Source organism: Ceratotherium simum, chromosome 6 (genome assembly GCF_057802395.1).
Source record: "Ceratotherium simum simum isolate JZ-2026a chromosome 6, ASM5780239v1, whole genome shotgun sequence".
Taxonomy (NCBI): domain Eukaryota; kingdom Metazoa; phylum Chordata; class Mammalia; order Perissodactyla; family Rhinocerotidae; genus Ceratotherium; species Ceratotherium simum.
Genome location: NC_141905.1, coordinates 24,504,737 through 24,525,062, shown reverse-complemented (window position 1 = coordinate 24,525,062; position 20,326 = coordinate 24,504,737). Strand labels below are relative to the sequence as shown.

The 20,326-nt window shown below is 42.8% G+C and overlaps 1 long non-coding RNA gene across 1 annotated transcript; it reads right to left on the bottom strand.

Moving 5' to 3' along the window:
* Positions 1 to 6,436: 6,436 nt before the first annotated feature.
* Positions 6,437 to 18,991, bottom strand: LOC147916806 (uncharacterized). Its single transcript, XR_015552453.1, has 5 exons — positions 18,687 to 18,991; positions 17,622 to 17,810; positions 16,068 to 16,124; positions 9,848 to 9,888; positions 6,437 to 7,167 (listed from the first exon to the last, which is right to left on the bottom strand). It is a non-coding gene; the product is annotated as an uncharacterized LOC147916806 (long non-coding RNA).
* Positions 18,992 to 20,326: the final 1,335 nt, after the last annotated feature.

Sequence of the window (20,326 nt, the reverse complement as noted above, 5' to 3'; positions counted from 1 at the left end):
TGTCTGTTGGCCATCTGTATATCTTCTTTGGAGAAATGTCTGTTCAGGTCTTTTGCCCATTTTTTAATTGGGTTGGTAGTTTTTTTGTTGTTGAGATGCATGAGTTCTTTATATATTTTGGAGGTTAAGCCCTTATCAGATGTATGGTTTGCAAATATCTCCTCCCAATTGTTAGGTTGTCTTTTCGTTTTGTTGATGGTTTCCTTTGCTGTGCAGAAGCTTTTCAGTTTGATGTAGTCCCATTTGTTTATTTTTTCTATTGTTTCTCTTGCCCGGTCAGACATGGTGCTTGAAAATATGTTGCTAAGACCGATGTCGAAGAGCGTACTGCCTATGTTTTCTTCTAGAAGTTTCATAGTTTCAGGTCTTACATTCAAGTCTTTAATCCATTTGGAGTTAATTTTTGTGTATGGTGTAAGGTAAGGGTCTACTTTCATTTTTTTGCATGTGGCTATCCAGTTTTCCCAACACCATTTATTGAAAAGACTTTCTTTTCTCCATTGTATGTTCTTGGCTCCTTTGTCAAAGATTAGCTGTCCATAGATGTGTGGGTTTATTTCTGGGCTTTTGATTCTATTCCATTGATCTGTGTGCCTGTTTTTGTGCCAGTACCATGCTGTTTTGGTTACTATAGCTTTGTAGTATATTTTGAAATCAGGGAGTGTGATACCTCCAGCTTTGTTCTTTTTTCTCAGGATTCCTTTACCTATTTGGGGTCTTTTGTTGTTCCATATAAATTTTAGGATTCTTTGTTCTATTTCTGTGAAAAATGTTGTTGGAACTTTGATAGGGATTGCATTGAATCTATAGATGGCTTTAGGAAGTATGGACATCTTAACTATGTTAATTCTTCCAATCCAAGAGCACGGAATATCTTTCCATTTCTTCGTGTCTTCTTCAATTTCTTTCAGCAATGTTTTATAGTTTTCCGTGTACAGCTCTTTCACCTCTTTGGTTAAGTTTATTCCTAGGTATTTTATTCTTTTTGTTGCAATTGTAAATGGGATGGTATTCTTAATTTCTCTTTCTGCTACTTTGTTGTTTGTGTATAGAAATGCAACTGATTTTTGTATGTTGATTTTGTATCCTGCAACTTTACCATATTCGTTTATTACTTCTAAAAGTTTTCTGGTGGATTCTTTAGGGTTTTCTATATATAAAATCATGTCATCTGCAAATAGTGACAGTTTCACTTCTTCCTTTCCAATTTGGATCCCTTTTATTTTTTTCTCTTGCCTGATGCTCTGGCTAGGACTTCCAGTACTATGTTAAATAGGAGTGGTGACAGTGGGCATCCTTGTCTGGTTCCTGTTCTTAGAGGGATAGCTTTCAGTTTTTCACCATTGAGGATGATATTAGCTGTGGGTTTCTCATATATGGTCTTTATTATGTTGAGGTACTTTCCTACTATACCCATTTTATTCAGAGTTTTTATCATAAATGGATGCTGTATCTTGTCAAATGCTTTCTCTGCATCTATTGAGATGATCATGTGATTTTTATTCTTCATTTTCTTAATGTGGTGTATCACGTTGATTGATTTGCAAATGTTAAACCATCCCTGCATACCTGGAATAAATCCCACTTGATCATGGTGTATAATCTTTTTAACGTATTGTTGTATGCCATTTGCTAGTATTTTGTTGAGGATTTTTGCATTGATGTTCATCAGTGTTATTGGCCTGTAATTTTCTTTTTTTGTGTTGTCTTTGTCTGGTTTTGGTATCAGGGTAATGTTGGCTTCGTAGAATGAGTTAGGGAGCTTCCCCCCCTCCTCAATTTTTTGGAAGAATTTGAGAAGGATAGGTATTAAGTATTCTTTGAATGTTTGGTAGAATTCACCAGGGAAGCCGTCTGGTCCTGGACTTTTATTTTGGGGGAGGTTTTTGATTACTGTTTCGATCTCCTTACTGGTGATTGGTCTATTCAAATTCTCTACTTCTTCTTGATCCAGTTTTGGAAGGTTGTATGATTCTAAGAATTTATCCATTTCTTCCAGATTGTCGAATTGGTTGGCATATAGCTTTTCATAGTAGTCTCTTATAATCTTTTGTATCTCTGAAGTGTTTGTTGTAATTTCTCCTCTTTCATTTCTGATTTTACTTATTTGTGCCTTCTCTTTTTTTCTTGGTGAGTCTAGCTAAAGGTTTGTCAATTTTGTTTATCTTTTCAAAGAACCAGCTCTTGGTTTTATTAATTTTTTCTATTGTTTTTTTGGTCTCTATTTCATTTATTTCTGCTCTGATTTTTATTATTTCCCTTCTTCTACTGATTTTGGGCTTTGTTTGTTCTTCTTTTTTCAGTTCATTTAGGTGCATTGTTAGATTGTTTATTTGAGATTTTTCTTGTTTGTTGAGATAGGCCTGTATTGCTATAAACTTCCCCCTTAGAACCGCTTTTGCTGTATCCCATAAATTCTGGCATGTCATATTTTCATTTTCATTTGTCTCCAGGTATTTTTTGATTTCTTCTTTGATTTCTTCGTTGACCCAGTCATTGTTCAGTAGCATTTTGTTTATTCTCCACGTATTTGTGGCTTTTCTGATTTTCTTCCTATAGTTGATTTCTAGTTTTATACCGTTGTGGTCAGAAAAGATGCTTGGTATTATTTCAATCTTCTTAAATTTATGGAGACTTGTTTTGTGGCCTAATATGTGATCAATCCTGGAGAATGTTCCATGTGCATTTGAAAAGAACGTGTATTCTTCAGTTTTTGGATGGAATGCTCTGTATATATCTACTAGGTCCATCTGTTCTAGTGTGTCATTTAAGGCCAATGTTTCCTTATTGATCTTCTGTTTGGATGATCTATCCGTTGGTGTAAGTGGAGTGTTAAAGTCCTCTACTATTATTGTGTTACTTTCTATTTCTGTTTTTATGTCTGTTAATAATTGCTTTATATATTTAGGTGCACCTACATTGGGTGCGTAGATATTTACAAGTGTTATAGTGTTATATCCTCTTGTTGGATTGTTCCCTTGATGATTATGTAATGCCCTTCTTTGTCTCTTTTTACAGTTTTTGTTTTAAAGTCTATTTTGTCTGATATGAGTACTGCTACCCCAGATTTCTTTTCATTGCCATTTGCATGGAGTATCTTTTTCCATCCCTTCACTTTCAGTTTGTGAGTGTCTTTAGGTCTGAAGTGTGTCTCTTGTATGCAGCATATATATGGGTCTTGTTTTTTTATCCAATCAGCCACCCTATGCCTTTTAATTGGAGCATTTAGTCCATTGACGTTTAAACTAGCTATTGATAAGTATGTACTTACTGCCATTTTTTAACTTTTTTTTCTCAGTGTTTTAGTAGTCCTTCTCTGTTCCTTTCTTCTTCTATACAGAATTGATGTCTCTTTAGTTTGACCTCTGTCTGAAAGGTCTACTCTTTAACTCCCCTCCTCCCTCCTTTTATGTTTTTGATATCATATCTAACCTCTTTTTTGTGCATTTGTATCCATTACCCTCTTATCATGGAAATAGAGAATTTTTCCTATTTGCGGTCTTCTTTTTTTGCCTTAAATCAGTCCCTTTAACATTTCTTGTAGCACTGGTTTCTTGGTGACAAACTCCTTTAATTTTTGCTTGTCTGGGAAATTTTTGATCTCTCCTTCCATTTTGAATGATAACCTTGCTGGGTAGAGTATTCTTGGCTGTAAGTTTTTTCCTTTTAGCACTTTAAATATATTGTGCCACTGTCTTCTAGCCTGTAAGGTTTCCGCTGAGAAGTCAGCTGATAGCCTTATGGGGTTTCCTTTGCATGTAACTTGTCTTCTCTTGCGGCTTTTAGGATTCCTCTCTTTATCTTTAATTCTGGACATTTTGATTATGATGTGTCTTGATGTGGGCCTCTTTGGGTTTATCTTGTTTGGGGCTCTCTGTGCTTCCTGCACCTGGATGTCTGTTTCCTTCCTTAGGTTAGGGAAGTTTTCACCTATTATTTCTTGAAATAGATTCTCTGCCCCTTTGTCTCGCTCTTCTCCTTCCGGGACACCTATAACACGGATGTTAGTGAGCTTGATGTTGTCCCAGAGGTCCCTTAGACTGTCCTCACTCTTTTTAATTCTTTTCTCTTTTACCTGTTCAGCTTGGGTAATTTCTTCTAGTCTTTCGTCTAGCTCACAGATCCGTTCTTCTGTATCCTCTACTCTGCTTTTGAGTCCCTCTAGTGAATTTTTCATTTCCAGTATTGTATTCTTCATTTCTGATTGGTTCCTTTTTATATCTTCCATTTCTTTGTTGACATTCTCACTGAGTTCATCTATTCTTCTCCCCAGATCAGTGAGCATCCTTAACACTCTTTGTTTGAACTCTGTGTCGGGTAGGTTGCTCATTTCTGTTTCACTTAGTTCCTTTACTGGGGTTTTGTCCTGTTCCCTTACTTGGAATGTATTCCTTTGCCTCCTCATTTTGCCTCTTTCCCTGTGCTTGTGTCTATGTGTTAGGTAGGTCAGCTACGTCTCCTGCTCTTGGATAGGTGACCTTATGTAAGTGATGGCTTAGGAGGCCTGCAGTGTGCTTCCCTCAGTTCTCAATGTTCCAGGGGTGACCCCTATGTGGGCTACGTGTGTCCTTCTGTTGTGGCCTGTTTGCTCTCCCTGTAGGCACCCAGGGAGGCCGAGTTATGCTCCTGGCCAGGTGTTGTAATGCTCAGCTGCTTGTAGTTGTTGTGGGCCCTTCAGTCTCCTTATCAGGTGTGGGGAGCCCCAGCACAGTTGGCTGCAAGTTCTAATACCACATTTGTGTTGCAGTATTTCTTTTAAGTGAGTAGTCCCCCAGCGTGGCAGGTTGTTAGGCTCAGGGCCTTACAATTGCTATAAGCCTTTAGGTCTCTTGTCAGCTCTCTGAGGATTGCAGCTGGGTGGGGCTGGCCTCAGGCACGGGAGCACCCAATTGTTTCAGGCTTTGGAAGGTGGGCTAAACCCCCTATGTGGGTCTTTGAGAAGCACAAGTCTTCTGCAGCTGACAAGCCCACAGGTCCACACACACAGTCAACACAGTCCTGCCCTGTGTGCGTGCCCTGACCTCCCGAAGTGGACCCAGTCTCTCCACGGAGGGAGCCCCACACACTCCACCACCACCCCACACTCTCCACTGGCTCCTTGTGCACGCCCTGCCCCACTGAAGTCGGCTCAGTTGTCATGCTGCAGAGAATCCAGTTCACCAATCTATGCAGGCCCACAAGTTGCCTGAGGGCTTGTTGGGTGGGGCCAGTCTCTAGGGTGGGCTGCCTGCCCTGGCTGAGCTGGATTAAATCGGCGCTGTAGCGGGTGGGGCAGCCCTGGGCTAGCAGGCCCCAGGGAGAACTCCAATGGCGTCTGTGTCAGCACGCCCACACCAGGCCACAACAATGGCTGTGGCCACTGTCCCAGTCCCTGGAGAGGTCTCACCTCTCACTGAGATGCACTCAGGGCCTATCAGGTGAGTCTCTTTTCACCAAAGCACTATGCACCTTTCTTTCTGGTGATTTTAGGATGCTTTCTGAAATGGGTGAGTTTGCACGTGGGCCCTTTAAGAGCGGGTTTTACTTTCTTTATGAACCAGCTTTTCTGGGGGTACTCCCCAACATTTTAGTAGCAGGCAAAGTCAGATATTATGCCGCTTGTCTTGATTGCGCTGGGTCCACAAAATGCCCACAGTGGGGGCGCTCCCCGGCTCAGGGCCCTGCTCCTCCAGGGAGGGCTGCGTAACTTTGGGCTGTTCCCAGGCGGCCATGAGGCACTGCGGCTTGTGAAGGCGGCGTTTTTTCTCTCCAGAAGGGAGTTTCTGCCTCTTCTAACTCAGTTAGGATTGTCCGTTGTTGCAGGAGTTCCTCTAATCCAGTTTTCAGTTCTGTCTCAGGGGTAATTTTTCCACGAGTAGTTGTAAATTGGCTGTGTCCGCGGGAGGAGCTCAGAGTCTGCCTACGCCGCCATCTTGACTTCCTCCTGTAAAGGTTCAATGTAAGCTTGAAAACAACGTGTGTTCTGCAGTTATTGGGTTCTGTGTTCCATAATGTCACTGTGCCTGGCTTGCTAATTGTGTTGTTTAAATCTTTTTTATTTTTGTGTACTTACTTCATCAGTTACAGAGATAAGTAGGTTAAAATCTGATTGTGATTTTGTCTATTTTTTATTTTAGTTTGTCAATTTTTACTTTATATATGCGACTTTATGTTATCAAGTGCATATAACTTTGAATTGCTTCAATTTTCTGGTTCATTTGCCTTCTACATGGAGTTTAACCAAAGCTTTAAAAAGAAAATGCCAATCTTAACAAAATTTTCCAGATATTAGAAAAAGAAGAAACACAATTCAACTCATATTATGAGGCCTACAGAATATTGATACCAACACTGACAAAAAACACTGTGAGAAAGGAAAACTACAGGCCAAATCTTGTTCTTGAGATTTAATATTTTATTAAGTCAAAATTCATTAACAAAATATTAGCAAGTTAATTTCAAGTCTATAAAAATGATAATACACCATTGAGTGTATTAATAAACCACATTGAGTTTATTCCAAGAATACAAGGATGGTGTAACATTGTGCCATATACCACATTAATGAAATAAAGGATAAAAATCATATTATCATCTCAATAGATTCATAAAAAGCACATGATAAAACTCAACATTGATTCACACTTTTTTAAAAAACTCAGCTAAAAAGAAATAGAGGGAAACTTCCTTATCTGATAAAGGCAACCTACATAAAAATGTGCAGTAAACTTCAATTATTCTAGAGACTCAGCAGAAAGCAGATGGCACCCGCAGATGGGGTGATTTGAAAAGAGTTTAATACAGTAACTGTTTATAAAGGTGGGGTAGAGGTTAAAGAAACTGACAAGGGATAATGTAGTCTCCCAGGGCTAGTAATGGGCGGAAGGACCTGAAGGGCAAAGAGAAGGAAGCAATTACTAAAAGACGGAAAGAGTGGCTGCATGGAGAGGGCTACATGACACAAGCTGTGGCCTTTGGTAGAAGGACACATTTAATCTATGTGACATGGTAGTGAGGTAGTCTGGGGAACATATGCCCCATTTTAATTTTCCTCCCTACCCTATCTCACATCGCTGCCTCTGACTGGCCACAACCAATCTAAAGCAAAAGTGCAATGGAGTCCATTGGTTCAGGCCCTGCAAGTTGCCTCCTGGAGCACAGCGCAGGTGGAAAAGTGGGAGAATGGATCTGGGGAAGCAAACAAAAAGTATACAGCATAATCTAATTTACTATTAAAACATGGGAAATTTCCCTTTTGAGATTCGGACAAAGACAAATATGTCCACTTCTATTCAACATTGTACAGGAAGTAGCCAGTGCAATACGGCAAGGAAAATAAATATAAGGATTAGAAAGAAAAAAATAAAACAATCAGTAACGGATATATTCGACTGTGCACAGAGAAAATCCAAATAACGTGTAAATAAATTGTCAGAATTAATAATGAGTTTAGCAAGGTTGCTCTATAGTAGATCAATATACAAGAATCAATTGCATTTGTGTATACTAGCAACAAACAGCAAAAAAATATCAAATACCTGGGAATTAATCCAACAAACTATAAGACCTTACAGAAAACAATGAAACACTATGAAGAGAAATAAAAGAAGATGTAAATAAACAAAGCTGTATACCAGGTTCATGGGTTGGGTGACCTATATTTTAAAGATAACAATTCTTCCCAAGCTGATCTGTAGATTTCACGTAATCTTGGTCAAAGGGAAGCTTACAGGAGCTGTTCTCCAAACTTGTGTGGAGAAGAAGATCTGCCCATGACAAGGCGTAGACTGTGGCAGTCGTGAACATGAGACTTGCAGACGTCCAACTATAGGGAGAGTAAATGACCAAGGGCCCCAGCTACTGTACTTTGAGATTCATCACCAGATTTGTATGGAGGCCAGACCTCTCATGGGCTGCTCCCAGCCAATGACTGAATGCATTTAGGATACTAAAGCAGGCCTGTTTCTCAGAAACAAAGGACCCTTCTGATGGCCAGCTTTGGCTCTAGGAATCACCAATAACCTTGTCAAACCTGTCTTTGACTGCACAGCAGCCTAGAATGATTCCACCCAATCTTCTCTTCTCCCTTTCACTTGGAATCAGACTTGTGCTGCAGTCTGACAGCTCTCCCAACCTTAGCAAGCTCCTCTCCCTTATTTTTTCTCACATAAGTGTTTCCCTTAACAAAATTTATCTATTAATTTTTAATGTCATTTTGGTGTCTGCTTCTTGGAGGATCCAGACTAACATAACAACCAAGATGTTCAAGAAGAAGTGTTTTGTTATAAAAGCACAGTAATTAAAACAGTGTTGTTTTGACACAGGGTTGGACAAATAGACCAAAAGAATAGAAGAGAGCCGGGAAACCTTGCAATGCAACACAACACATGCGCGCGCACACACACACACACACTTGATGTCTAACAAATGTGGCTCTACTTGAGAGTGGGAAAGAGACAATATTTTAATAAATAAAGCTGAAATATTGGATATCTGTAGAGAGGGAAAAATAAAACAACCCCTATTTCACACTTCACACAAAAATCAATTCCAGGTGTATTGTAAACCAGAAGCTAAAAGAAAACAATAAAGCTTCTAGAAGATAATATGGGAAACTATCTTCATGGCCTCAGTGCAGGAAAAAAAAGTCCTAATCAGAACACAATAAGCACCAACCAATAAGGAAAAGATTGTTATTCAGACCCATTAAATTAACAACTTCTGATTCATCAGAAACAACCAATTTAAAGGCTGGAAAGACAAACCACAGAGTTGGAGATCTTTGCAACATACATAACTGATGATGGGACCATATCCAAAATATAAAAAGAACTCCTACAAAACAGCAAGAAGCAAACATTCCAACAGAAGAATGGCGAGTCTTGAACAAACGATTCACAGGAAGAACTCAGCCCCATTCATTATCAGTAATGCAAATTAAAATCACAGTGCAATATCACTATGTACCTACCATGATGTACAAAAGTATAAAGACTGACAGATACACAGGAGTTACAAAGAATATACAAATGGATAGTGTTTGAGCTGATGAATCCCAGTGTGGGTGAGGATGCGAAGCAACAGGAACTCTCATATGGAGAGTAGGAGTGTAATTTTGGTACACCACTTTGGAAAACAGGCTGGCACTATATACTATAACTGAAGATAGGTTTACCCTAGAATTCAGCCATTCTACTTCTGCATATTCATAGCGACAGGATTCATTATAGTCCCAAACTGGAAATTACTCAAATGTCCATTAATAGCAGAATGGATAAGCACATTGTGGTAATTTCATAGGATAGGCAACTGTATCAAAATGAAAACACAGCACACCACTGCTATATATAAACATACACATGAATTTCTCGAACATAATATTTTAAGACACACATTTCAAAAAAACACACAGTAAGATGCTATTCATAAAAATTCAAAATTAAGCAAAACTGTATTGCTTAGGGACGAGTACATACATGGCAAAATTATAAGGAAGAAAAATGTGATTACCATAAAAGTCAGGATAGTATATCTTCTGGGAGAAAGGGAGGTGTGAGCCGGAAGGGGCACAAGGCGGGTCTTCTGGGATGCCGGCAAAGAGCGATAATTACACGTGTTTCCTTTTTCATTTACTGACCCGTAAAGGTTTGCTTAGTGAACTATCTGAATGTATGTCATATTTCGAAATAAGTAAACTTGACTTGGCTAATTAGTTTGGCAATCAGAACGAGCTTTGCCATCTAGGATGTTTGGTGGACATTTTCCAAGGTTTGGATGAAAACGTATTTAAAGCTTGCAGAGAGACAAAAGCATTTCATCAAAACTATTATGTTGATAAGGGTAAACTGAAATTTATATTTGGACTTACCCCAACTCTTTTTGTGAATATCAGTTTAAACAAACGTCCCTCTGTAAAGGAATGAGAGGATAATTAACAGTCATTGGAAAGGTCTTGGTACGTAGCCTTTTTGATATACTTACCAGAAATTGAGAAAGTGAATTAACTTTAATGATTGGTTACAAATCCTTTGCAAACCAATAGTTTCTAATTCTTTGCTTTCAACAAGACTAAAGGAGGACTTAGTCAAACTATAAGCTGATAGAATGTTAAAAATGGTTTTTGATGGTATCATGATATCATTATGTGATTTTTAGCATGTAACTCATAAAAAGTTCAGAGAATTGAATGACAATGCTATAATAAAACATGTTCCATTCCTATTTACTTGTTTATGTGAACAAGGTTTCCTAGCGCTTCCCGCTGTAAAAACAGTCCATAGGAAGGGAAATGAGCTGAACTCTGTCTCCCTCTAGCAATAAGTAATAGTCAACCATGGATAAATGAACCAATTAATTTGTAAAATGCTCAATTCATGTTGTTAAGAAATGGATTTCCATAAACCAATGTTTCTGCAATAAACAAGGAATTATAAAAAAATAAAAAAAATAAAAAATAAATGGATTTCCATATTTTTTTACTTTTATATTTATTATTTATAAAAATTTTAATTGACATATTGTTTTGTTCAATTGTGTATTCATTAAGATATTTTTATAGCTCAATCCAGGACAAATTTTCAATCTTTGGAGATATAGGGTCACAAGAAATTTGAAAAATTTAACGTGTGTATATGTACGCGTGTGTGTGCACGTGTGTGTGATTTTATTGCAGAGACACAGGATAAAATAATCTGTAAAAGACTTTCAAGCATAAAAAATATGTTAGGATGAAATTCTGTAAGATACATGGAATGCAAATAAGAGTTCAAGAAGAAAGACGAATGATCTATAATTTGACTGTTAAAGATTTTGTTCACGTATCTTTAAACAGATGATGGTAAGTATCAGATTATTAGGAAATTTGTATTTCCTTAAATACACTTTAAAGTGATGTGACAGTTTTAGGATGTTAACAGTTTCAATAAGTCAGAATTACATCCTTTGCAACTATTTAAACATAAAATATTTTAGATGTCAACTTAAAAATGTGCACAGGGGTATGTAGTTTTTTAAGCCCAATGGCTTAAACAGAATAATGGTTTATTCTCTTAACATAAAAGAAGTTAGAGACAGACCATCCAAGCTGGTGTAGCAGTTCCTTGAAATCATTAGAGGCTCAGGATCCTTCAGTCCTTCTGTTCTGCTATCCTTGGAAGGTAGCTTCTACCCTCAAGGCCACAACTGGCTTCAGCCATCGTTTCCCATGATCTGGGTGTCCCCTGGGGAAGGGTCACAACAGCTTTCCCAGGAGCCCTACTAAGTCACATCCACTGGCCACTCACATCTACCAGGGAGCCTGGAAAAGGAAATTTGTCAACTGGGCATATTGCCCAGATTCCTGTTACCAAGGGAGAAGATGAGAAGATATATTGGACAGGCAATTAGCAGTCTTAGTTACATGGAAGATGACCCCGTGTCCATTAAATTATATACATACATGTGTATTTATGCATTGTTATATCTGGAAGGATATTTACCAGTGTATTAATGGTTTACCACTGGGTTGGGGGATTTCAGGCTATTTTTACTTACTTCTTAGCACTTTCACATATTAAACTTTTTTATAATAAATATGGTAATTCTTACAAAGCCATTACAGATATTCTCATAAGTTAAAAAGGGGCAAAACTGGGGAAAAGAAAGAAAAAAATCAGAGACTTTAGAGTCAACAGATCTGAGTTTAAATTCTACTTTGCAGTATGATTTAGGATTATATCTTAATCTCTATGAGCCACAGTTTCCTGGTTAGATTTGTTAGATTTTTCCATTATCTTCTGGCTTGTGTTGCCTCTGATAAGAAGTCCATAGTCATTTTTATTTTCATTCTACTATATGTAATTTCTTTTCCTCCGACTGCTTTTAAGATTTTTCTCTTTATCATTCGTTTTCAGCAATTCTCTGATGTGCCTGGTGCGGTTTTCTCTGTGTTTATTCTGCATGCAGTTTGTTGAAATTCCCATATCCATATATTTATGTTTTTCATCCTATTTGGAAAAACTTCAGTCATTATTTCTTCAAACAATTTTTCTCCCCCTGTCATCTTTCTGATAAACAAATTACATGTATGTTAGATCAGTTGATATCGTTCCATAGGTCAGTGAGTCTCTGCTAATTTCTTTCCCACGTTTTTTTCTCTATATACTTCCGTTTGTGTAGTTTATATTCCTTGTTTGAAATTCACTGATCTTTCCTTCTACAGTGCCCACTCTAATCTGCTGTTACGTGTACCCATGAAATTTTGCATTTCAGATATTCTGTTTTTCACTCTACAAGTTCTATTTTGATTTTTTTTATAGTTTCTGTCTTATTTATTGTGTTCATGTTTTCCTTTGAGTTCTTGAACATATTTTTTAAAAGTCATTTGAAAGTCTATGTCTGCTAGTTCTGTCGTCTCTGCCATTTCTAGGTCTGTTTCTATTAACTGACTTTTTCTCATTTTTTTGATTAAAAAAATTTTTTTAGACACTGGACATTATGAATGATATATTTTCGAGTATTGGAACTTGTTCTCTTCCTTTAAAAAATGTTTTTTGTTCTGACAGACAATTAAGTTACTTGTGGATCTGCCTTTTTTTTAGGCAATTTTTTAAAAGTTTTGTTGAAGTACATCTAGAATAGCCTTTACTTTATGGATAGTTTAACTCTTCCTCTAAGATGAGGTCTTTCTGAAGTCACTACTAAATTCTCTCAGTTATTGAAATTTCCCTATTCTGTCTGGTCAGAACTCAAAAGTCTTCCAACCTTGTAAGTGCTCTGGTAGTTATTCAGCTCCCTGGTTGTTGTTCATTTTCCAGTATTTGTTCTTTGTCTGGCCTTCTGGGGTCTCACCTTACACATGTGCAGCTTAATATTCAGCCAAAGACTTAAGGGGGTCCTTTTTGTCCCTCGCTTATTTTTTATTGAGATATAATTCACATACCATAAAATCCACCCTTTTAAAGTGTATAATTCAGTGGTTTCTAGTATATTCACAAGGGTGTGCAATCATCACCACTATCTAATTCCAGAATATTTTCATCACTTCAGGGGGATCTTTTAGCAGATTTCTGGAGCTGTCTGCGGAACTCTCTCTTCTCCGATTCTCTGCTACACATATTCCAGATGCCTCAGCCTCCCTGAGCTCAAGACTGTTTCACCAGCTCAGCGAGATTGCTCTGCTCAGCTTGGACCTCCCTCCCTGTGCTGGGTTCTGGCAAGTGCCTCCAGGCAGAAAGCCGGGGTGATCGTAGGGCTCTTCTCTCAGGGGTCGCAGTCCTCCGCTGTCTGCTGTCCAATGTCTGAAAACACTTGTTTTATATATTTTTGTCCAGTTTTGTAGTTATTTAAGGAAAGATTAATCTGGTATAATTACCATCATGGCCCAAAGTGGAAATCTCAATTTATTTGATTTTTGAGATTAAACCAGCTTGTCAGGGTGCTTGGCTATAATAAACACTAAACAAATCATAGTTGTTATTGACTTTTTTAATATCTATATTACTGAAGTGGACGTTGTAGTTATCTTCCCAATATCTCTTTTACCGTTCTTCCATTCTCTAGTAGCCACAGAATTGAGGGGAGGGGAGAAGTTACCTCAATTACAGCTTCAGACTGGCCCCATATTGTTCTAATCCAGTTCGTGTGATTCCATCCCCCCTGCCATACTGATTAGTTCAGTTAAACCGGGCGTAAGCTAATTAGTGCATGATATTCTCCTGACCGTGTGGATGGTTCTGGAAGGGGGATTTTAGGGGCGAGGAGGAGGAGAATGTCTCTTCCCCTCTCCTAATGTTTCCTTCCCTTGAAGGAAAATCCATTAATGTGGTTTCTGACCTCTCTCTATCCCTTTCCTCACTTTGCCCCAGGAGAGGCAACATAATCTATCTAGAAGGAAATCAGGGAAGAATAAAGTGGGCATGCTCAGCCTGCTCATCCCTCCTTTCTCTTAGGAGTGAGCTGCCCACAGAGAGCACACAGTCACCTCTGCTCCTCCAGGCTGGGAGTCTTACTTACACGGCAGGTTTCCCACCACAGGAAACCTCAAATGGGTTGTCCTAATTTGGGGGTTCTGGAAGCAGATCAGCTGTGTTCTTACCCTAGGTTATAGCCTCCAACAGTATCAGGACTAAAGGTAATATTTTACTCTTTTGTTTTATATATAAAAATTTTTCTAACTCAGATAGACACAAGGAGTGCGTCTTACTGGGGGCCTTCTCTGAGACCATAACAGATATAAGACCCCTGAGATACAAGGGCAGGTTTAGTGGGTGATTTGGAGAACATTTTCCCTCCTTCTCAAGAACCTCTCTTTTATTGTGATTGCAGTGAGAACATGTGCGCCCTGCAGCCACCTCAGCCAAGCCTCAGGATGAAGCCAACCCCGAGAGGAGGACAGAGCAGAGAGAAGCACAGAGAAACCATGGAGCCAATGCCTGCCCAGTCTTGGGACTTTCCAGTTAAAGGAACCATATAACTCCTTTATTATTTAAGTCATTTTGAGTCTTGTTTTCTTTTACTTGGTCACTGAAAGCACTTTAGCAGACACAATCTCTATGCAAATTAAAAGTACTTTTACTTGTATTATCTGGTTCGATCCTCTCAAAGTGGTCAAGAGTTATAGCAGATGAGGAAATTGAGAGCCGGAAATGTAAAGTGACTTGCTCAAGATCACATGACAGAAAAATGGCAGGCAGGGCTGGGACTCCAACCAGGCTTCCGACTCTGAGCTCAGGGCTCTTCCCACTGGACCACACTGCCGTGTGATTGCCAGAAGAAGGTGTTCTGATGACTTAGAGGGGTTGTCCACACTATAGATGTCATACTCAGGATGCACCCAAGCTTTGGGGCTGACATCAAAGAAAGCAGTGGCCATGGTCTCCCCAAGTCACACCCCTCAGTCCCCATCAAGCCTGGAATCTCACACTGGGTGGCCCCCAGAACCGAGCCCCTAACAATGGGGATTTGGAGGGGGATCCTGCTTGTTAATGGAGAGACCCCTGGAGGAGCCAAGGAAGTATTTCCAGAGCACAGGGATCTCAGAAGACAGTCATCAAGGAGACTGGGAGTGAGTCTGGTGAGGATCCGTTGAGCACGGGCCTGAAGGTAGGCGTTTGTAAATTAAGCTTAAAAACTAAAAAAAAGTTTTGAGAACACCAGCATCCAGCCTCAGGATACCCCTCCCCCAAACCACTCACTGACATCTGAAATTCCACCAGTGGAGGCCATTCCTTTAACTTTATAGTCGAAATGCAACTCCCACCTCACCCCTCACCACCTCTGGGGAGCAGTGAGCTGCACTGACTGTCATTTATTCTTTTTTGTGATTGGGTTATCACTCCTTTCCTGAAAGACAGAGAGAGTGTGAGTCTTGGGCAAGATAGGAAGGATTCTCAAAAGAAAGAGTAATGTCTCCATGGCATTGGGAACACCTGCTCTCTGGGTATCCTTGGGCCCCCCCTTTTGTCTGACGAGGCACAGGGCAATCACCATGGGCCTGGAGAAGTGGCAAACAAGCTCATCAAACTAGTCTGATGCTAGAAGGAATTACTCCTTCCCCACCTACGGTTCCTCCTCCTCCTCATCTCTCCCCAACCCAGAACAAAATGCAACAAGAAGAAACATTTCCATTTCCGCCTATTGTTCTCCGAGTCTCTTTCATCCCCAGGTCTGCTTTGATGTCAGGGGCTGCAGCTGGGTGGGCTGAGTCCTGCTGCCATCCCCCAAAACTGGAGGCCATAAGCAGTTGACTTGCCTGTGGCTCACTTGGAGACACTTAGGTTTCCCAAGTTTCATTAGGCAGAAGGGCAGGAGCAGAAGGTACACCATGTGAACTCCAGTCTTCTGGGGAGGATGTGACTGTCAACCCAAAGTTGGGCGAACAACTCTGGCCACATCGGATCAATACAAGGAACAATAAAAACTAAAAAAATCTCTCCCGTGGAGTCTAACTGCCCTGGTTTTGCATCTGGGCTCCGCCACTCCCCAAGTGTGACCTCAGACAAGCTACTTAAACTCCCTGTGTCTCAGATTCCTTGTTTATAGAGAGGAGGAGATGACAAGGACCTGTCTCACAGAGCTCTCTTCAATGAGACGAGACATAAAGCACTTACCACAGCGCCGGATGCAGTGTGGGTGCCCGTTAGATGGTGGCTTTTACGTTCACACGTCTTGGGTCAGGGAGAAGGGGGGGAGATGGGAAATATTGCAAAGAGAAGGAAAATGAAATTGTGAGTGGGGAATATTGCAACAGGCATTTTGTGAACATTAATAATATTGCAAGCACTGAGTAAATGGTCACCAGATCTAGGTTTGGGCAGGCGAGGTGTTTAATAAGGCTTTTTGATTGGATCTGGGGCTTTCACAGAGTTTGGGGCTGATTCTATCTTTATTGCTTCTGATATCTGTGGCTGACTCCCCAAGGCAGAGCATCCCACCACCGAGTGGCGAAGAGTGTGCTCGTTTGCAAAAGCCCCTCACTGATTCTGAGTCACTGCCACCAAGGACACACTCTCTTGGGGCTGAGAACAATTGCCAAAGAAGATCAGTGGGATCTGGGTCCTTTGGGGAGTCAGATCTTGGTCCCACCAGGTCCCCATCTTCCCCATCATCAATAACTTTACTTTCCTCCTTTTTCTTTGCATCTCCGCAGACTGCTTCACTGGATGGACCCTTAGGGTCGTCCGGCCCAACCTCCTCGTTAACAAAGCATTGAGGACCAGAGAAGACCCAGACCCACCCAGGTTTGCACAGGAGGCCTGGGGTTGCTGTAGGGCTCACCCAGGACTAGGGAGCCCAGGCCAGTGTTTGTCCCCTCCCTCCAGTAACCATGTCCTCTTCCATGTGTAGAGGGCTCACAAAGGCTCACATATGTGTCCCATACACGGGTCACATATGTAAAGCCCCTGACGGAAGCTGACATAGACAGCATTGATAAATGATAGCTATTATTATCGCTGTTGTTGTCGTGTCTCCTATCTTCACACCATCCCCAGGTCATGGCAGGCACCAGCATCTTGTTTTACAAGGGTAACTAGGTTCATACAGTTACTTGAAGGGCTTTTTCCAGACCCTGCAGTTAGCAATAGCACAGCAAGGCCAGCACCCCAGCCTTCTCACTCCAAGCCCCAAAACTCCTTCTGTTCCAAGGTGCTGTCTCCCACCGTCCTCTGGTCTGGGACACAGACCCACAGAGGAGGAGATGCTGTGGGTCTGGCAGTGACGACTGTGCATCTCTGCTGTTAAGACCTTCATCCTCAGCACTCTGCCAAGGCGAGCTGCCAGGCCCTAAAACAAACAGCAGGACAAAGAGAGCCAGGACAGTCCCCCAGTGGCCCAGAGATATGAGCACTGGGAAGCCATCCTGCTGAGTCCCTGAAGGAAGAAGGCAGGGATGCTGGCCCAGCCATGCCCAGCTCACCCCATCCTGGCTGAGAAAACCAGTTGGACCCACTGCACTTTGCCAGAGGTGTTTCACCAGGCATCCTGTGGGTGCTTATTGTGAGCCAAGAACGGGGCCCATCTGTCTCCATCAAAACCAGAAGTGTGTCCTGTAGGGGAGTAGGCCCACTCCAGCAGAGCCACGCCAGGGGGGAGCAAGGAGAGAAGCCTGAGCAGAGCCCACCCTCAGGAAGGGAGGCACTTCCCAAAGGGGAGCATGGCATCACCTCTTCCGCCTCGAATCCAGGGGTTCTCACCCCAGGTTCCTCCGTGTGCCTGTGGAACCCCTGCAGTTGTGGGCATAACTGGAGAGGACTCATATGGATATATTCTTCCTGTGGAGAGGGTTGCTAGCTCGTATCAGATTCTCGATCCTTCTTCCCAGGACACTTCCTGCCTCCCCAGGTCATAGGTCCCTGCAAGAGAGTGACCAAGAAGTGAGGGGATAGAGCCAGGCCCTCCCTCCAGTAAACAAGGAGTCTCTGAGGCCCAGTGTCCAGCTCCACCTCTCCCTTCTCAAGCCCGGCTAACTCCCCCTCCCCTTAGGTGCCTCTTCCTCCAGGAAGCCCTCTTTGACCTTTCATGTGTCCTTCCCCGGCTGGGGCACTTTTCATACATTTTGCCAGTTGCTTTCTCAATTGTCTATTTTCCCCAGTAAACCTCAGATCCCCCTGAAGCAGTGAGCAGTGTCTGTGGGGTTCTCAGCCCTCCCTTCAGCCCCCTGCCACGGTGCCTGGCACAGGGGTGCCCAGTCTATCCCGAATGAGTGAATGAATGAATGAAGAGTAGTTCTAAATTAGGTGGCTCTCAGATGCCCCACATCTGTGAGGAGGGTTCTACATTTTATTTTTTATGAAAATAGAACTTGGAGTCGCACAGTTTGCTCCTGCCAGCTCACAGGTGTAGGAAGGAGCTGGAGTCCGAGGGAGGAGCAATCGGGCAAGGGCCCAGGGCCTCGGCTTCCTTTTGCAGAACGAGGGAGGGGCAGGAGGCACCACCAGCACCAGGCTCTGAGTGGCGCGGGAGGCCCAGGCCTCTCTCGTTTTCTGAGGGCCTGGGCGTGTACAAAAAGGAGGAAATGCGGTAACTTACAAAAATGATGGTCCATCTTAAATGTTCACATTGAATAATTGGAGGGGTTTTGGCCTTGTGTCGTGTACGCTGTCAGGGGCATTCCCTCGCCTACCCATGCTCTGATTTGGTTACGTCCCAAGTCTAAATTCGGGGCCCTTTCCCCACCCCGCCATACCCCCAGCCCGGGGCTGTGACAGGGCTCAGCTATTATTTCTTACCGTCCACGTTCAGGGTGCAGGCCGTGCTCTGCGCATCTCAGGCTCAGGAAAGCCCCGACGCCCAGCCCAGGGTGGCCCAGCTCCGGGAGCGCTGCAGGGCTGGGGCTGCGCGAAAGCAGGAACCCTGCGCGCTCGGTGCACTTCAGGGCGGGGCTCACGAATGGCCACCCTCTGCTCCAGTCTCACTGCTCCGCTGGGCCTCTCTTCTTGCCACCCACCCACAGAGAACGCCAAGAACTGGTGCTTCTCCAGGTGGGCCCCCCGAGGAGCGCTGCCTGCTCCGAGCCGGCGCCGGCAGCTCCGGGAGCCCGGCCTGGCTGTAGACTGGCGCCACCGCCTGGTGGGGAGCGGGACTGACGTGCTCCTTCTCGTCCCTTTCCTCCACCCAAATCTGCAGTCGGGGAGCTTTTCCAGAGTGCTGGCTGTGCTCTCTGCCCTCGGGGAGAGATGTGACGGGCAGAGACACCTAAGGCACAACGTCCACTACACAGAGCTTATCGTCTAGTTGGGGAAACGTGTCAGGGCAAAGGAGCACAAAGGTGAAGAAACCGAAACACAGTGGGCAGAGGATAAGCTTGTATGCAAACAAGCCCACCTGACTCCGGGAGGGGCGGAGGGAGGCAGATGGAGAGGCCTGGCTGGGGCCTGCAGGATGCCCAGGCTCAGCCTCCAGCAGAAGCTGCCTCCAAGCCTGGGGTGGAGCGTACGGGCTTTGCAACTAGACGAGCTGGTTTGAAGCTCGACTCCTCCATGAGCCAGGAGTGTGACCTTTAGCAAGTTACCGTTCTCCGCGTGAGCCGCGTTTCCTGAGTCCGTAAAAAAGGGGTAAGAACACTTGCCTCGCTGTGTTGTTATGACGATTAAATTAGATAACGGACGTGAAGCACTTGACACAGTGCTCAGAATAGAATCTAGTCTTGAAAGCAGGCCATTAATAATAGGGCTTGCTTCTCCTGCCCCCAATCTGCCCCCGGTCTGCCCCCAAACAGCCATGAAAACATCGTGAACTGGCGCTTTTGAACACTTCCTCTTCTAAATGCATGTGAGTTTCACAGCCCTTCTGAATTCCATGTAGACACTCATTTATACCAATTTCTCCTTAAGAAAACGCTCACTTCCGATAAATCCTCACACCAGCTGGAAAAACTCCCCAGCCTCCAGAACCCCTGTGTATTCTCCTTAAATGCCTGCTCCTCCTGCCCCCCACTCCACTGCCCCACCCCAGCAGGGTGCTCAGGGGAAGGCAAGATGGGATTAGCTCAGAGCTGACCCCCAGCACCCCCTCAGGAGGGCAGGCATGTTGGTGAGTCAGCAGGGTCTGCATTGAAGCATCTGGCCCAAATTACCACAAGGAAGACTTCTTCATCAAATCGCTCACAGCCCAACAGGCAGAGCTCCAGGCAGGCCTCCCCGAGGCTGCTGGTAGTCACCCGTGCATTTTAATTCAGCTACAGAAGAGGAAGGAGCAACCAGCACAGAATAATCCTCTCCTCGAGAGAGAGAAAATTGGGACCTAAGGAAGTGAAATGACTTCCTTAAGGTCACCCAGCCAGTCAACAGAGAAGCTGGCAGTGGGCAGGCTTCCTGGGGCTCATTCTGATCCTGGTCCAGACAAAACTCTAGCCATTCCAGCTGGAACC